This window comes from Hyperolius riggenbachi, chromosome 3 (genome assembly GCF_040937935.1).
Source record: "Hyperolius riggenbachi isolate aHypRig1 chromosome 3, aHypRig1.pri, whole genome shotgun sequence".
In the NCBI taxonomy this organism is placed as follows: domain Eukaryota; kingdom Metazoa; phylum Chordata; class Amphibia; order Anura; family Hyperoliidae; genus Hyperolius; species Hyperolius riggenbachi.
In genome coordinates, this window is record NC_090648.1 from 82827415 (window position 1) to 82842701 (window position 15287).

General features: G+C 49.9%; 1 protein-coding gene across 1 annotated transcript in view; it reads right to left on the reverse strand.

Moving 5' to 3' along the window:
- The window catches only part of LOC137561023 (kelch repeat and BTB domain-containing protein 8-like), a 36018-nt gene extending 30418 nt beyond the window's left edge, over nt 1–5600 (reverse strand). Inside the window, exon 1 of the mRNA XM_068272236.1 lies at nt 5471–5600. The gene's annotated coding sequence lies outside the window, so the exon portion shown is untranslated. The remainder of the gene's footprint in view (nt 1–5470) is intronic.
- Between the last annotated feature and the right edge of the window lie 9687 nt (nt 5601–15287).

Consider the following 15287-nt stretch of genomic DNA (forward strand, 5'->3'; position numbering starts at 1 on the left):
CCCGGGGGACAGGCACCTGAAAGGCTGAAACCGCCACCTAGGAGAATCACCTTTCCTGAACCAGGTTGGTCTAACACCATAGAAGGACCAGTATTTTGGATAATAATGACAGCAGCCATGTTTGCATTGGTTTGTTTCTGGTGGATAACAGTGGGGGAGAGACAGGTCAGAAAACTAATCACACAGAGAAAGTCCAGATATACTAACCACCGGAACAGGCAAAAATGGCGCACAGCGCCAACAGTATAAAAAGGGCGCAGGAGTAATTAACATAAAACAATATTTATCGTTTTATATCTTTAAAAAAACTTTATGCAGCGGGGGTCGGGGGGAGAGGCAGCGGGACAGGCAGCGGGGTGCAGGGAGTAGGATTAAGCGGTGGATGTGTGCAGAGGGATACATTACCTAGTCCCGGCCCGGAGATCGCTCCATCACTTCTTCTGCTGGTTTTCAGGAGTCCTGCATCCAGCCAATCACCATGCGGCTTCAGTTTCCGCATGCTGATCGGCTGAATGAGGACCTCTGCAACCTAAGTACGAAGTGAAGGAGCGATCGCCGGCCGGGACACGGTAATGTATACTAATCCTACCTTGTCCCGCTGCCTCACTAGCCCCCCTGCAATGGCGCACCGTTCTGCTAATAAGTCTTTTATAAAACGTTATTTACAGTTTTAATGTATTTACATTAAACCGGTAAATAGCATTTTATGATCAGCAGAACGATGCGCCATTATTCACTCTGCGCCATTTTTAACTGTACCCACTAACCACGGATATGGGACAGGGGTGATTGACCTAAATGCAACTATCTCACACCATTGTCTGTATTATGTACCCCATGTTTGTTTCTTACTTTGTACAGCACCACAGAATATGTTGGCGCTTTATAAATCAATAATAATAATCTCACCTGGGACGGATAATATAATGTTTAGGTTAAAACCCACTGAGATATTTATAGATAGGTATGGAGCTGATTACAATTTTTATTTGGGAGCAAGAGGCAAGTTACTCAGACTGGGTTGGGAAGATGTGTGGAAGACTACTGATCCATCTGGGTGGGAGACATCTAGTACAAAGTTGGATCCCAAAGACATAAAGCTATATGACAGAATAAGAATAAGAAAAATCGGAAATGAAGTTTGGTTAATAGTACTAAGACCTGAGGTGACAGACTCTGGCATATATGTACTCGGGGTCACGGTTCCAGGAACAGATCCCTACGTTATCATGACAATAACTGCCCGACCTATACAGACCACTGAGCGATCCCCATTGAACAGTAAATGACAAGACAGACAGACTATTGATCCATCCCTATTGAGCAGTAATAGCAAGATGGATATAACTAGCAATAAGGTCTCAGTGAGAGGAGAACATCTACCCCCTAGATTACTTCATTTATTAAAGGAGGTAGAATACAGGGGAAATCTTTGGCCCACTTTGGCAACTTTTACTGCAACCCAAATGAATGTGTCCGATTGTATTGTATGTGCAGCAGCCAGACCACAGACTGCTCTGGTGCCGATAGTAGCAAGTGGGACTGAATTAGAGTGTATGATGCAGAGAATGACTAGTGTGAACTTACCACAAAATTGCACCACAAAAAGAACCTGTATGAAAGTACCAAGTACACCACAGCGTGCATTTGCTACAGCCAGCAAGCTTACATGCTATAATGAAGTGAAGCTAGTATAGTTGCCCCCAGTGAAGCTAGTATAGTTGCCCCCAGTGAAGCTAGTATAGTTGCCCCCAGTGAAGCTAGTATAGCTAGTATAGTTGCCACCAGTAAACTTAGTATAGTGGCCCCCAGTATAGCTAGAACAATTGCCCCCAGTAAAGTTAGTATAGTTGCCCCCAGTACAGCTAGTATAGTTGCTCCCAGTACAGCTAGTACAGTTGCCCCCAGTATAGCTAGTACAGTTGCCCCCAGTATAGCTAGTACAGTTGCCCCCAGTATAGCTAGTACAGTTGCCCCCAGTATAGCTAGTACAGTTGCCCCCAGTATAGCTAGTACAGTTGCCCCCAGTATAGCTAGTACAGTTGCCCCCAGTATAACTAGTACAGTTGCCCCCAGTATAGCTAGTACAGTTGCCCCCAGTATAGTTGCCCCCAGTGAAGTTAGTATAGTTGCCCCCAGTATAGCTAGTATAGTTGCCCCCAGTATAGCTAGTATAGTTGCCCCCAGTATAGCTAGTATAGTTGCCCCCAGTATAGCTAGTATAGTTGCCCCCAGTATAGCTAGTACAGTTGCCCCCAGTACAGCTAGTACAGTTGCCCCCAGTATAGCTAGTACAGTTGCCCCCAGTATAGCTAGTACAGTTGCCCCCAGTATAGCTAGAACAGTTGCCCCCAGTATAGCTAGTACAGTTGCCCCCAGTATAGCTAGAACAGTTGCCCCCAGTATAACTAGTGCAGTTGCCCCCAGTAAAATTAGTACAGTTGCCCCCAGTGTAGCTTGTACAGTTGCCCCAGTATAGCTAATACAGTTGCCCCCAGTATAGCTAATACTGTTGCCCCCAGTATAGCTAATACTGTTGCCCCCAGTATAGCTAATACTGTTGCCCCCAGTATAGCTAATACTGTTGCCCCCAGTATAGCTAGTACAGTTGCCCCCACTATAGCTAGAACAGTTGCCCCCAGTGTAGCTAGTACAGTTGCCCCCACTATAGCTGCCCCCAGCGAAGCTAGTTTAGTTGCCCCCAGTGAAGTTAGTATAGTTGCCCCAGTATAGCTAGTTTAGTTGCCCTCAGTATAGCTAGTACAGTTGACCCCAGTATAGATGCCCCAGGAGGGGGAAGCAGCACTAGAAGGAGGGGCAGTGTGGGCAGCGGCGGGGAGGGGGGCCAGAACCCCCCTCCCTCACCTGGGACCCTTCCTTCTGCCTCTCTCCCCCTCCATAGATTACCAGCAAGTGCAGGCTCGGCGGGAGGCGTGCAGAGAATTGCTCACCTCACTTCCGCTAATCAGGAAGCACAGTGGGCGGCATTGAAGATGGAGACCTGTGACGACATGACGCTGCGCTCCAGCGCTTGGAACGCGGAAGTGAGGCGAGTAATTTTCCGCACGCCTCCTGCCGAGCCTAATCTATGGAGGGGGAGAGAGGCAGAAGGAGGGGTCCCAGGTGAGGAAGGGGTTCGCCCCCCTCCCCGCCGCTGCTCCTCCTTCTAGCGCTGCTTTCCCCCTCCTGCTCTGCTGCTGTGGGGGGTCATGGCGACACCCCCCTAGCTGTCAGTCACCCGATGCACCACGCCCTCCTGTGCTCTATGGTAGGAACACCACTGGGGGGGGAAGCCTCTGGACCCTATCGAGGCTTCCCCCGTCCTCCTGTGTCCCATGTGGGTCTCGCTGCAGCCCACGGAACGCACAGGCGACAATTTGTCATGCTGTGCAATATTTACCTTTTCTGGCTCCAGCGGGGGCGCTGTTGTGGCTCTTCTGATGGAGATAGGCAAAAATTGCCGATCTCCGTCGGGTCCGTTCTACTGCGCAGGCACAGGAGACTTGCGCCTGCGCAGTAGAGCGGCCCGATTGAGATCGGCTATTTTTGCCTATCTCCGTACAGAGAGCGAATACTGCGCCTCCACTGGAGCCTGGGAGGTAAATATTTACATCGCCGCCGCTCCGGGAGGATTTTCGCCACCGCCGTGGGACTGAGGAGGAGTACCCCCCCAGGGGAAGTTTTTTCATTACAGATTTTCTTTAAGTTCCCAAAGAGGGACAGTCTCTCTGATACAGCTATGACTAATATATAGGGAGCATGCCAGTTTCTAGGGCCGTGCGCCCTGTGCCGCTGCCCTGAGCGCTATTGGGAGGGGGGCGCTGTAATGGAGGGGGGAGCCGCGGTGAGGGCAGCCCGACCTCTTCATCCCTCTCCCCGGGGCGCCCTCCATGCTCCCCCCTCGGACTGCAGAGTTAGCGCGCAGGGAAGCGTTGCACACAACTACTCACCTCCCTGGTTCCAATCGCCGATCACTCACTAGCCGCTGGTCTACTCCTCTGCATAGCCGCTGATACACACGCTGCTTCCTGTTTAACAGGAAGCAGCGTGTGTATCAGCGGCTATGCAGACAAGAGGAGACCAGCAGGGAGTGAGCGGTGATTGGAACCAGGGAGGTGAGTATTTGTGTACAGCGCTTCCCTGCGCACTAACTCTGCAGTCCGAGGGGGGAGCATGAAGGGAGGGCAGCCCAGGGAGAGGGATGGAGAGGTCAGGCTGCCCTCACCGTGGCTCCCCCCTCCATTATGCGGAGGGGGGCACCTACCTACTTAACCTATACTGGGGAAGCTACGTATCTAAACTATACTGGGGGGGGGGGGGCAGCTACCTATCTAACCTGTACTGGGGGGCAGCTACCTATCTAACCTATACTGGGGACAGCTAGCTAATCTAACCTATACTGGGGGGCAGCTAGCTAATCTAACCTGTACTGGGGGGCAGCTAGCTAATCTAACCCATTCTGGGGGGCAGCTACCTATCTAACCTATACTGGGGGCACCTACCTAATCTAACCTGTACTGGGGGCAGCTACCTATCTAACCTATATTGGGGGGCAGCTAGCTAATCTAACCTATACTGGGGAGGGGGGCAGCTACCTAATTTAACCTATACTGGGGGGCACCTACCTAATCTAACCTGTACTGAGGGGCACCTACCAAATTTAACTTGCACTGGGGGGGGCAGCTACCTATCTAACCTATACTGGGGCACTTATCTAACTTGTATTGGGGACACCTACCTACCTAGCTAGCCTATACAGGTGGCAACTATACTGGCTACCTATATTGGAGGCACCTACCTAACTAACATATACTGGGGGCACCTACCTATCTAACTTATGCTGGGGGCAACTATACTGTCTACTTATATTGGAGGCACCTACCTAGCTAACCTGTACTGGGGGCACCTACCTATCTAACTTATACCAGGGGGTGCCTGCCTATCTAACCTATACTGGGGGCAACTATACTGGCAGCACCTACCTGGCTAACCCATACCGGGGCAACTATACTGGCTCACCTATGCCAGGCTACCTATTATCGGGGGGGGGGGCTATAGCTGTCTACCTATAATATCGGGGTACCTATTCTTGGATACCTATACTGGGGGACCTATACTGAGTGCAACTAGAGCTGGCTGACCTATACTGCGGGCACCTATACCTGGCTCCTGGTGGGGGAAGGGGGGGAGGCGGAGGGCACAATTTTTACACCCTCGCCCTGGGTGCATTTTAGCCTAGAAACTGCACTGATAGGGAGAAGGCAGTGCGGATACTGAGCATGTGAATAGGAAGCAGTAAAATACGCTTGTCATACCTCCATACAGGGGATACAAAGAAAGGCTGAGCAGGCAGCAGTGCACTGTGTGATGGGATCACTATAGTGAATGGCACAGATGAAGGAGAACACACATACAAGTGGCTGAATCCCTGTGACTGGTGAGAGCTGCCAGATAAATCACACTCCCTTACCTACAGCAGTAATGACAGAACAGCAGCAGGTGGCTGTGCAGAGGTACAAGCAGCACGATCACCAGAAGCTCAGAGCTGCAGATCACACACAGGCAGGAAGTCCCAGCACTTCTCTGCAGCCATCCAAGCCTCCTTGTGAAGCAGCTCACTGATTGGCTGTGTGAGGTCATCAGTGATATTCCTGTTGCACCCAAAGCACACTCCCTTAAAGGAGAACTGTAGTGAGAGTGATATGGGGGCTGCCATATTGATTTCCTTTTAAGCAATACTGGTTGCGTGGCAGCCCTGCTGAGCTATTTGCCTGCAGTAGTGTGAATCACTCCAGAAACATGCATGCAGCTAATCTTGTCAGATCTGACAAAAATGTCAGAAACACCTGATCTGCTGCATGCTTGTTCAGGGTCTATGGCTAAAAGTATTAGAGACAGAGGTTCAGCAGGGCAGCCAGGCAACTGGTATTGCTTAAAAGGAAATAAATATGGCAGCCTTCATATACCCCTTACTACAGTTCTCCTTTAAAGGACCACTATCACGAAAAAAATAGGCAGTTAAAATCTGACAGAACCGACAGGTTTTGGGACAGTCCATCTCCTCCTGGGTGATTCTCAGGGTTTTCTTTGTTTTCAACAGCATTTCCTGGACAGCAGTTGCAAAGTCTAACCGACAAAATAGTGTGCAAGTGATTAGGGAGGCTGGCTGGTATCTTACTATTTCATACCTCCCAACTTTTTGCGATGAGAAAGAGGGTCACTTACAGGGGCAAATCCAGGATTTTCAAGGGGGGGGGGGGATTCCTGAAAGCGGTGTGTGGGCGTGGCCAAAACATGATGTGGGTGGAGCCAAATACTAGCAGTTTCTAGGCCAAATTGCACTCAGGGTGAGGGCGTAAAATGCGCCCCAACGTGGAGAAAGGTATAGGTGCCCGAAGTATAGGTAGCCAGCTACAGGTCCCCCAAGTATAGGTAGCCCATATAGTTGCCCCCAGTATAGGTTAGATATGTATATGTCCCCCAGTATAGGTTAGATAGGTATATGCCCCAGTATAGATTAGATAGGTATATAATCCTCCAGTATAGGTTAGATAGGTATATATATCCAATTGACAAATCCACAATAATTCTACTGAAGTCTGTTGGAATCTTCAGAAAGACAAAGAGAGGCTCGAGAGGACGTGGGAAAAGATATTCTTCACCGCAGAACCAAAATAACTCTGTGACAAAATCTACAGAGTACACCCAGCCAACAACCCTAATAGCTCCAGCACAATCCAGCAGAGATGACAGCCACACATCTGGAGACTGTTCTGTCTTGGAGTCATCAATCTCAGACCCTAGCTCCCAGGGTAGCCCCATCAAGGCTGTCCTCTGTAATGTCAGATCGATAAACAACAAAACAGCAATCATACATGATCTAATAGAGTCTTCTGATCTGGCCTGCCTGACTGAAACCTGGCTTTCTGAACCAGTTGGCCCCACCCTGGAGGCTGCCGTGCCAACAAACTATTCCGTGATATACTGCAACAGGAAAGAACGCAGGGGAGGAGGGGTTGCACTTTGCTTTAGATCAGCTTTGAAAATCAGACCACTTACTGTAGGTCCTACCAACTCGTTTGAATGCTTGGGGGTGCAACTTTCAGCTGAGAAAAACATTAACATATTGCTGATCTACCGCCCACCAGAAAAACACTCAGACTTCCTTAAGGAACTTGTAGACCTCCTATGCAACCTAACACTGGAACACCCCAGATGGATTGTTCTTGGAGATTTCAATACATGGGTGGATGACTCCTCTTCAAAACTTGGAATAGAGCTACCTCGTGCCTTACATGAACTGGGCTTCCTCCAATCAATCAGCTCTGCTACTCACAGGAAAGGCCACACTCTGGACCTTATATTCCATACTGGGCTGTCAATAGCCAATGTGGAAATTAATCCTGTTGCCTGGTCAGACCATCACACTATCCACTTCTCCCTCTTAATACCAGCTGTCAAACACCAGGTCAAGAATCAAATAAAATATCGCCGCTTAAAAGGGCTAACACCTCAACATATCCGAGATAACCTTAGCTTTGATGAATTGACTGACTCCAGCTTGGACCCTGATACTCAGGTGTTTAAATACAACAAATGTGTGTCCTCCACCTTTGAGACCATTGCTCCTCTGCGCACCAAATATCTTACTCCACACCATCATGCACAGTGGTTTGATAACGCTATAAAAGAGCTGAAAAGACAAGGCCGAAAACTTGAGAGACTGTGCCGCAAATCTCAGTCCCCAGAAGACAAACATGCCTTAATCCTCCACTTGAAGAGCTACCAAAAGGTAATCACGGGAAAAAAATCATCCTTTCTATCACAAGAGATTGCAAATGCAGTTAACAAACCAGCCCAACTGTTCCGCACAGTGGAAAAACTCTGCAACCCGGCATGTCAAAAAATTAACATCGAGTCTTCAAAGGACCTCTGTGACCAATTTGCCCATTTCTTCACAGACAAAGTCTCCGCTATAAGGTCCGCCATCCAACTTACAGCATCTGAGCCTAATATAGCGCCGAAGACCATTAGCAGAGACAATGTAACACCTTGGTCAAACTTCAAAGAAATTGATGAAGAAGTCACATCAAGCATCCTCCTTCACGTCCGCCTAACTACCTGTGACCTAGATCCTGGCCCAACACAGTTCATGTTGAACTGCCCCGACCTGTTCGTACCGGTATTCCTAAAAATTGTTAACTGTTCCTTAAAATCAGGGATATTTCCTGCTTTGCTGAAGGAAGCAATCATCAGGCCTCTCCTCAAAAAAACCTCCCTGGACCCAGATGCAATGACCAGCTACAGACCTGTCTCTAACCTCCCCTTTCTGGGCAAGCTAATTGAAAAAGCTGTTTACCTCCAGCTAGAAGCCAAAATCCTACAAAACAACAGTTATGACCCATTCCAGTCTGGCTTCAGGAAACACCACAGCACTGAAACTGCCCTCATCCAAATATGCAACCACCTGCTCATGGCAAGAGACAGAGGAGAGTGCTCCATCCTCATACTGCTAGACCTTTCTGCAGCCTTTGATACAGTTGACCATGACATCTTGATAAACAGGCTACAGGAATACTGCGGCATTGATGACATAGTTCTTCAGTGGTTCCAATCCTTCTTGAGTGGCAGAACCCACAAAGTGTCTATGGGGCCCTTCCTGTCCACCCCTGTATCACTTAAGTATGGGGTGCCCCAGGGCTCAATCCTCTCTCCCCTGCTTTTCACGATTTACATGTTACCGCTGGGAAAACTAATCCAAAAACATGGCCTGACATACCACTGCTATGCAGACGACACCCAACTATATCTTTCCTTCAAGCCTGGTGTGACAGACCCAACTCTAACTATAAACGCCTGCTTACGTGAACTACAGCAATGGATGAATGACAACTGGCTGAAACTAAATGCAGACAAAACTGAAGTCCTTCTGATAGGAGGGCAGAGCATGATAACAAAACAACTTAACTTGCAGTCTTCACCACTGGGAATAGGAGGCACGGATCTGCGCAGCTCTGATCATGTGCGTAGCCTGGGAGTTCTAATTGATTGGGATTTAAACTTCAGAATTCAAATCTCTGCTGTGGTGAAATCATCCTATTTTCACCTGAAGAACATTGCAAAAATCAAGCTCCTCATACCCCCAGAAGATCTGCCAACCTTAGTCCACGCCTTCATCACATCCCGACTGGACTACTGCAATGCTCTCTACACTGGCCTTCCAAAAAAGGTCTTGTACCGACTACAGCTGATACAGAATACTGCTGCCAGACTGCTAACCAACCAACCCCGTCACTGCCACATAACGCCAGTCCTGCACTCCCTTCACTGGCTACCTATAGAATGGAGGGTCCTATTCAAGATCGGCCTACTGACATTTAAATCCCTGAATAATTTAGGCCCTGGATACATGAAAGATATGTTGCAGCTGCGTAGCAATCCCCGCATTCTCAGATCAACAGGTTCTAATAATCTAGTCATACCCAGAGTCCACTTGGAAACTTTTGGTCCCAGAGCCTTCTGTCATGCTGCCCCTACGTTTTGGAACTCCTTACCTCAACAGATCAGGACAGCTCCATCCCTGGACGTGTTTAAATCCAGACTGAAAACCCACCTGTTCAGTTTGGCATTTGCAGAAATATAACTTTTGTTGTGTGAATACTTCATCCTACTAATTACTGAATCTGAGAGAGCCTAAGCGCTTTGAGTCCTATGGGAGAAAAGCGCTATAGAAATGTTATTGTATTGTATTGTATTGTATTGTATATATCCCCAGTATAGATTAGATAGGTATATGCCCCCAGTACAGGTTAGTGTTGGGCGAACAGTGTTCGCCACTGTTCGGGTTCTGCAGAACATCACCCTGTTCGGGTGATGTTCGAGTTCAGCCGAACACCTGACGGTGTTCGGCCAAACCGTTCGGCCACATGGCCGAACTAAGAGCGCATGGCCGAACGTTCCCCGAACGTTCGGCTAGCGCTGTGATTGGCCGAACGGGTCACGTGGTTCGGGCCCGAACGCGCTCTGATTGGCCGAACGGTCACGTGGTTCGGGTAAATAAATACCCGAACCACGTCATATCTCCGCCATTTGTCTGTGGGTTTAGCTTTGGGTAGGCAGGCAGGGTAGTTCGCTCTCCAGCCACGCTAGCCAGGGTCCCCCCCAGTCATTGTGTGTCGCTGCTGGGAACAGTAGTACACCGCTCGCTCAGCCACACTATATATAGCATTGTTTACTGCCACTGTGTACCTCGCTCAGCCACGCTATATATATAGCATTGTGTTTTCTGACACTCTGTGTACACGGCTTAGGCTAGTCTGACTAATATAGCATTGTGTGTACTGCCACTGTGCACCTCGCTCAGCCACGCTATATATAGCATTGTGTGTACTGCCACTGTGCACCTCGCTCAGCCACGCTATATATAGCATTGTGTGTACTGCCACTGTGCACCTCGCTCAGCCACGCTATATATAGCATTGTGTGTACTGCCACTGTGCACCTCGCTCAGCCACGCTATATATAGCATTGTGTGTACTGCCACTGTGCACCTCGCTCAGCCACGCTATATATAGCATTGTGTGTACTGCCACTGTGCACCTCGCTCAGCCACGCTATATATATAGCATTGTGTTTTCTGACACTCTGTGTACACGGCTTAGGCTTAGCCTGACTAATATAGCATTGTGTGTACTGCCACTGTGCACCTCGCTCAGCCACGCTATATATAGCATTGTGTGTACTGCCACTGTGCACCTCGCTCAGCCACGCTATATATAGCATTGTGTGTACTGCCACTGTGCACCTCGCTCAGCCACGCTATATATAGCATTGTGTGTACTGCCACTGTGCACCTCGCTCAGCCACGCTATATATAGCATTGTGTTTACTGCCACTCTGTGTACACCGCTCAGCCAGACTATATACCGTTGTTTACTGACACTCTGTGTACACCGCTCAGCCAGACTATATACCATTGTTTACTGACACTCTGTGTACATGGCTCAGCCTGACTATAAAGCATTGTGTGTACTGCCACTGTGCACCTCGCTCAGCCACGCTATATATAGCATTGTGTGTACTGCCACTGTGCACCTCGCTCAGCCACGCTATATATAGCATTGTGTGTACTGCCACTGTGCACCTCGCTCAGCCACGCTATATATATAGCATTGTGTTTTCTGACACTCTGTGTACACGGCTTAGCCTGACTAATATAGCATTGTGTGTACTGCCACTGTGCACCTCGCTCAGCCACGCTATATATAGCATTGTGTGTACTGCCACTGTGCACCTCGCTCAGCCACGCTATATATAGCATTGTGTGTACTGCCACTGTGCACCTCGCTCAGCCACGCTATATATATAGCATTGTGTTTTCTGACACTCTGTGTACACGGCTTAGCCTGACTAATATAGCATTGTGTGTACTGCCACTGTGCACCTCGCTCAGCCACGCTATATATAGCATTGTGTTTTCTGACACTCTGTGTACACGGCTTAGCCTGACTAATATAGCATTGTGTGTACTGCCACTGTGCACCTCGCTCAGCCACGCTATATATAGCATTGTGTTTTCTGACACTCTGTGTACACGGCTTAGCCTGGCTCTATAGCATTGTGTGTACTGCCACTGTGCACCTCGCTCAGCCACGCTATATATAGCATTGTGTTTACTGCCACTCTGTGTACACCGCTCAGCCAGACTATATACCATTGTTTACTGACACTCTGTGTACACGGCTCAGCCTGACTATAAAGCATTGTGTGTACTGCCACTGTGCACCTCGCTCAGCCACGCTATATATAGCATTGTGTTTAATGACACTCTGTGTACACGGCTTAGCCAGACTATATAGCATTGTGTGTACTGCCACTCTGTGTACACCGCTCAGCCAGACTATATAGCATTGTGTTTACTTCCACTCTGTGTCTGCTGGGCCTGGGAACAGTAGTACACCGCTCACCCGCCACTGTATAGCATTGTGCTCTGTGTCGCTGCTGGGAATAGTGGTACTGTATAGCATTTCTGTACTGCCACTGTACTGCTGCCAGTCAGCGTGTACTGTAAGGATAAGTGAAATGAGGAAGAAATCCGGTGAAAGAGGAAGGGGCAAGGGAAGAGGTGTTTCCCCTGACGGTTCACGTACAGGCCACAGGGGAGCACCCAAGAAAACCCACTCAATACCGCCCATGTTGTCCAGGACAACAACCCTCACAAATCCAAAAGAACAGGACCAGATAATTACTTGGATGACCTCTCAAGCGTCCAGCAGTGGGTTAAGCAGCACCAGCACATCACGCACGAGGTCCGAGTCCTCAGCCAGTTACAAGGAGCCAGTGGGCACAAAGCTGACACAACCGGCAGCGACACCACGCACACAACTGCCAGATAACCAGTCCTATGAATTACCTCAGGACACAATGGGGTATTCGCAGGAGCTATTCCCAGCCCAACAAACTTCCACCTATGAAAGGTCAATGGAGGAACAGCCAGAAATGTTGTGCCCGGATTCACAACCATTAACTGTGGGAAATGCACCGCGCACTGAAATACAAGGCGAGTCCGAGGAGGACTCGGAAACCCAAATCCCAGAGCAAGTTGAGCAGGAGGGGTTGCAATTGCAGGAGGTCAGCCGACAAGATCTGGAAGACGACGTTGGAGTGAGCTGCGCAGAGGTTGTTCTGGGGAGCTCTACTCCACGGCGGCGGCCCCCCACAATGACATATGACGAGTTTGAGGAGATGGAAGAGGAGGGTATGGACAATGTGGACAGAGACCCAGATTTTATTTGTGAACGAGAACATCGCCGTCGTAGCAGCAGCACAGATGAGTCTGTTGAAGAACCCACTGCTGCACGAGTTCGCCTTGTGCCACAAGGTAGGCGGCGCGCAATTTCAGGCACCACAAGCGTGGAAGTTAGAGTGAGAGGCAAAAGAGGAGGAAACAGAAATCGCCAGCAAGGAGGCAGGTGCTCCAAAGTCTGGGCTTTCTTTGAAGACTGCACTGAGGATGTTACCATGGCGATTTGCAAGGTGTGCAAGACTCGCCTGAGCAGGGGGAAAAGTATTAACAACCTCTCCACCACCAGCATGAGCCGCCACATGCTATCCAAACATCCCACTCTGTGGGCAAACGCGGCAGGACAGGGTACCAGCAACACTGCCTCCCTTGGGTTCACCAGACTCACCACCAGACCCGCCTCAGCAGCAGCAGTAGCCCAGCCATTGCGTGGTTCACAACATTCACAAACATCAGACGACGCTGACACTGTCACTTTCCGGAGTAGTGCTCTTGAGGTCTCCCAGTGTTCATCAAACACAACAACCAACAGCCCTTCCGTGTGCAGCGCTACGGTTCAGTTGTCTGTGTCGGAGATGTTTGAGCGCAAGAGGAAATTGCCAGCAAATGACCCCCGGGCCGTGGCAGTAACAGCCAGCATAGCCAAGCTTCTGGCCTGCGAAATGCTGCCATATCGAGTGGTGGAGACAAACAGCTTCAAGGGCATGATGTCAGTGGCCATCCCACGTTACGTGGTTCCCAGCCGCTACCACTTTGCGCGCTCTGCAGTGCCTGAGTTGCATGAGCACGTGGTCAGCAAAACAACCCGAAGCTTGAAGAATGCCGTTGCCTGCAAGGTTCACCTCACCACTGACACTTGGACGAGTGCGTTCGGCCAGGGTCGATACATCTCCCTTACCGCGCACTGGGTGAACCTTGTGGAGCCTGGCAGCGATTCCTCACCTGCTACGGCGCGGGTGTTGCCCACGCCGCAAACAGCTGCACCGCCGTCCCTCCCACTGGATAACAACAGCAGCACCTACCTCTCTGACTCCTTCTCCTCCAACGCATCTCAAAGCTGTACCTCATCCGGAAACGCTAACCCAGCAGCAGTAGGATCGTGGAAGCAGTGCAGCACAGCTGTTGGCATGCGTCAGCAAGCGTTGCTGAAGCTGATCTGCCTTGGGGATAAGCAGCACACAGGGGAGGAAATTTGGAAGGGAATAAAGGAACAGACGGATTTGTGGCTGGCACCGCTGGACTTGAAACCGGGCATGGTTGTGTGTGATAATGGGAGTAATCTCATTCGCGCTTTAAGGTTGGCTAAGCTGACACACATCCCTTGCCTGGCGCACGTGATGAACCTAGTAGTTCAGCGGTTCCTGAGGACATACCCAGGCGTGGCCGATCTTCTGTTGAAGGTGCGTCGAGTGGCCAAACATTGTAGAAATTCCAGTACTGCTTCGGGGGCACTCGCCAAGATGCAGGAGCGCTTCAATCTCCCCCACCATCGCTTGCTGTGTGATGTCCCTACGCGCTGGAATTCTACGCTGCACATGCTAGCACGCTTTTGTGAGCAGAAGAGTGCAGTGGTCCAGTACATGACGGCGCAGTACCGAGGCGCATCCGGCCAGCTGCCAAGCTTCTGTGGATCCGATTGGGCCAACATGTTGGACCTCTGCCAAGTCCTCCAAAATTTTGAGCAATCCACGTTGCTTGTGAGCAGTGACAACTCTTCAGTCAGCATTACCATACCACTGCTGTGTTTACTGAAGAGGTCAATGTTGAAAATCAAGGAAACAGCTGTCATGATGCAACTGGGGGAATCTGAAGGAGAAAACGATCAGCGTGATGGTACCAACATCAGGCCATCCGCCTCAGGGAACGCTGGCCCCAGCAGCTATGACGAAGAAGAGGAGGAGGAACAGCTGGAGTTGGAGCAGGAATTTCATGCCACCACTGACGAGGGCCAGAGCGGTGCACGTTGGACTTCCACAATTCAGCGCGAATGGTCAGCAGAAGCAGACCAGGAGGAAGGTGACGACTATGATGCATCACAACAACTATCACAACGCTCACAAGAGGATGATGAGGATTCTGGTAGGACTCTTGCACACATGGCTCAATTCATGCTAGACTGCATTGAACGCGACCCACGCATTGTGCGCATTCTGGACAACACCAATTACTGGGTTTATACCCTTCTGGATCCACGGTACAAACACAATGTTCCAAAACTGCTTGAAGAAAGAGTCAGACAGGTCAAAATGGAAGAATACCAGCAGGCCCTTGTGGAGACTTTAGAGAGGAGATTGACATCCTCCCCCTCCTCTAGCCAGTTGTACGCCGACAGACTGACTTCCGCAAACCCAGGACGACCAGGAGGGCAGCAAACAACGCAAGCCGCAGCTAGTGCCCAAAAGGGAACGGTATCGGCAGTGTCCTTGGAGTGGGAAAATTTTCTGACACCCATGCAGCAGCAGCCCACTGAACAGGAAGCGTGCAG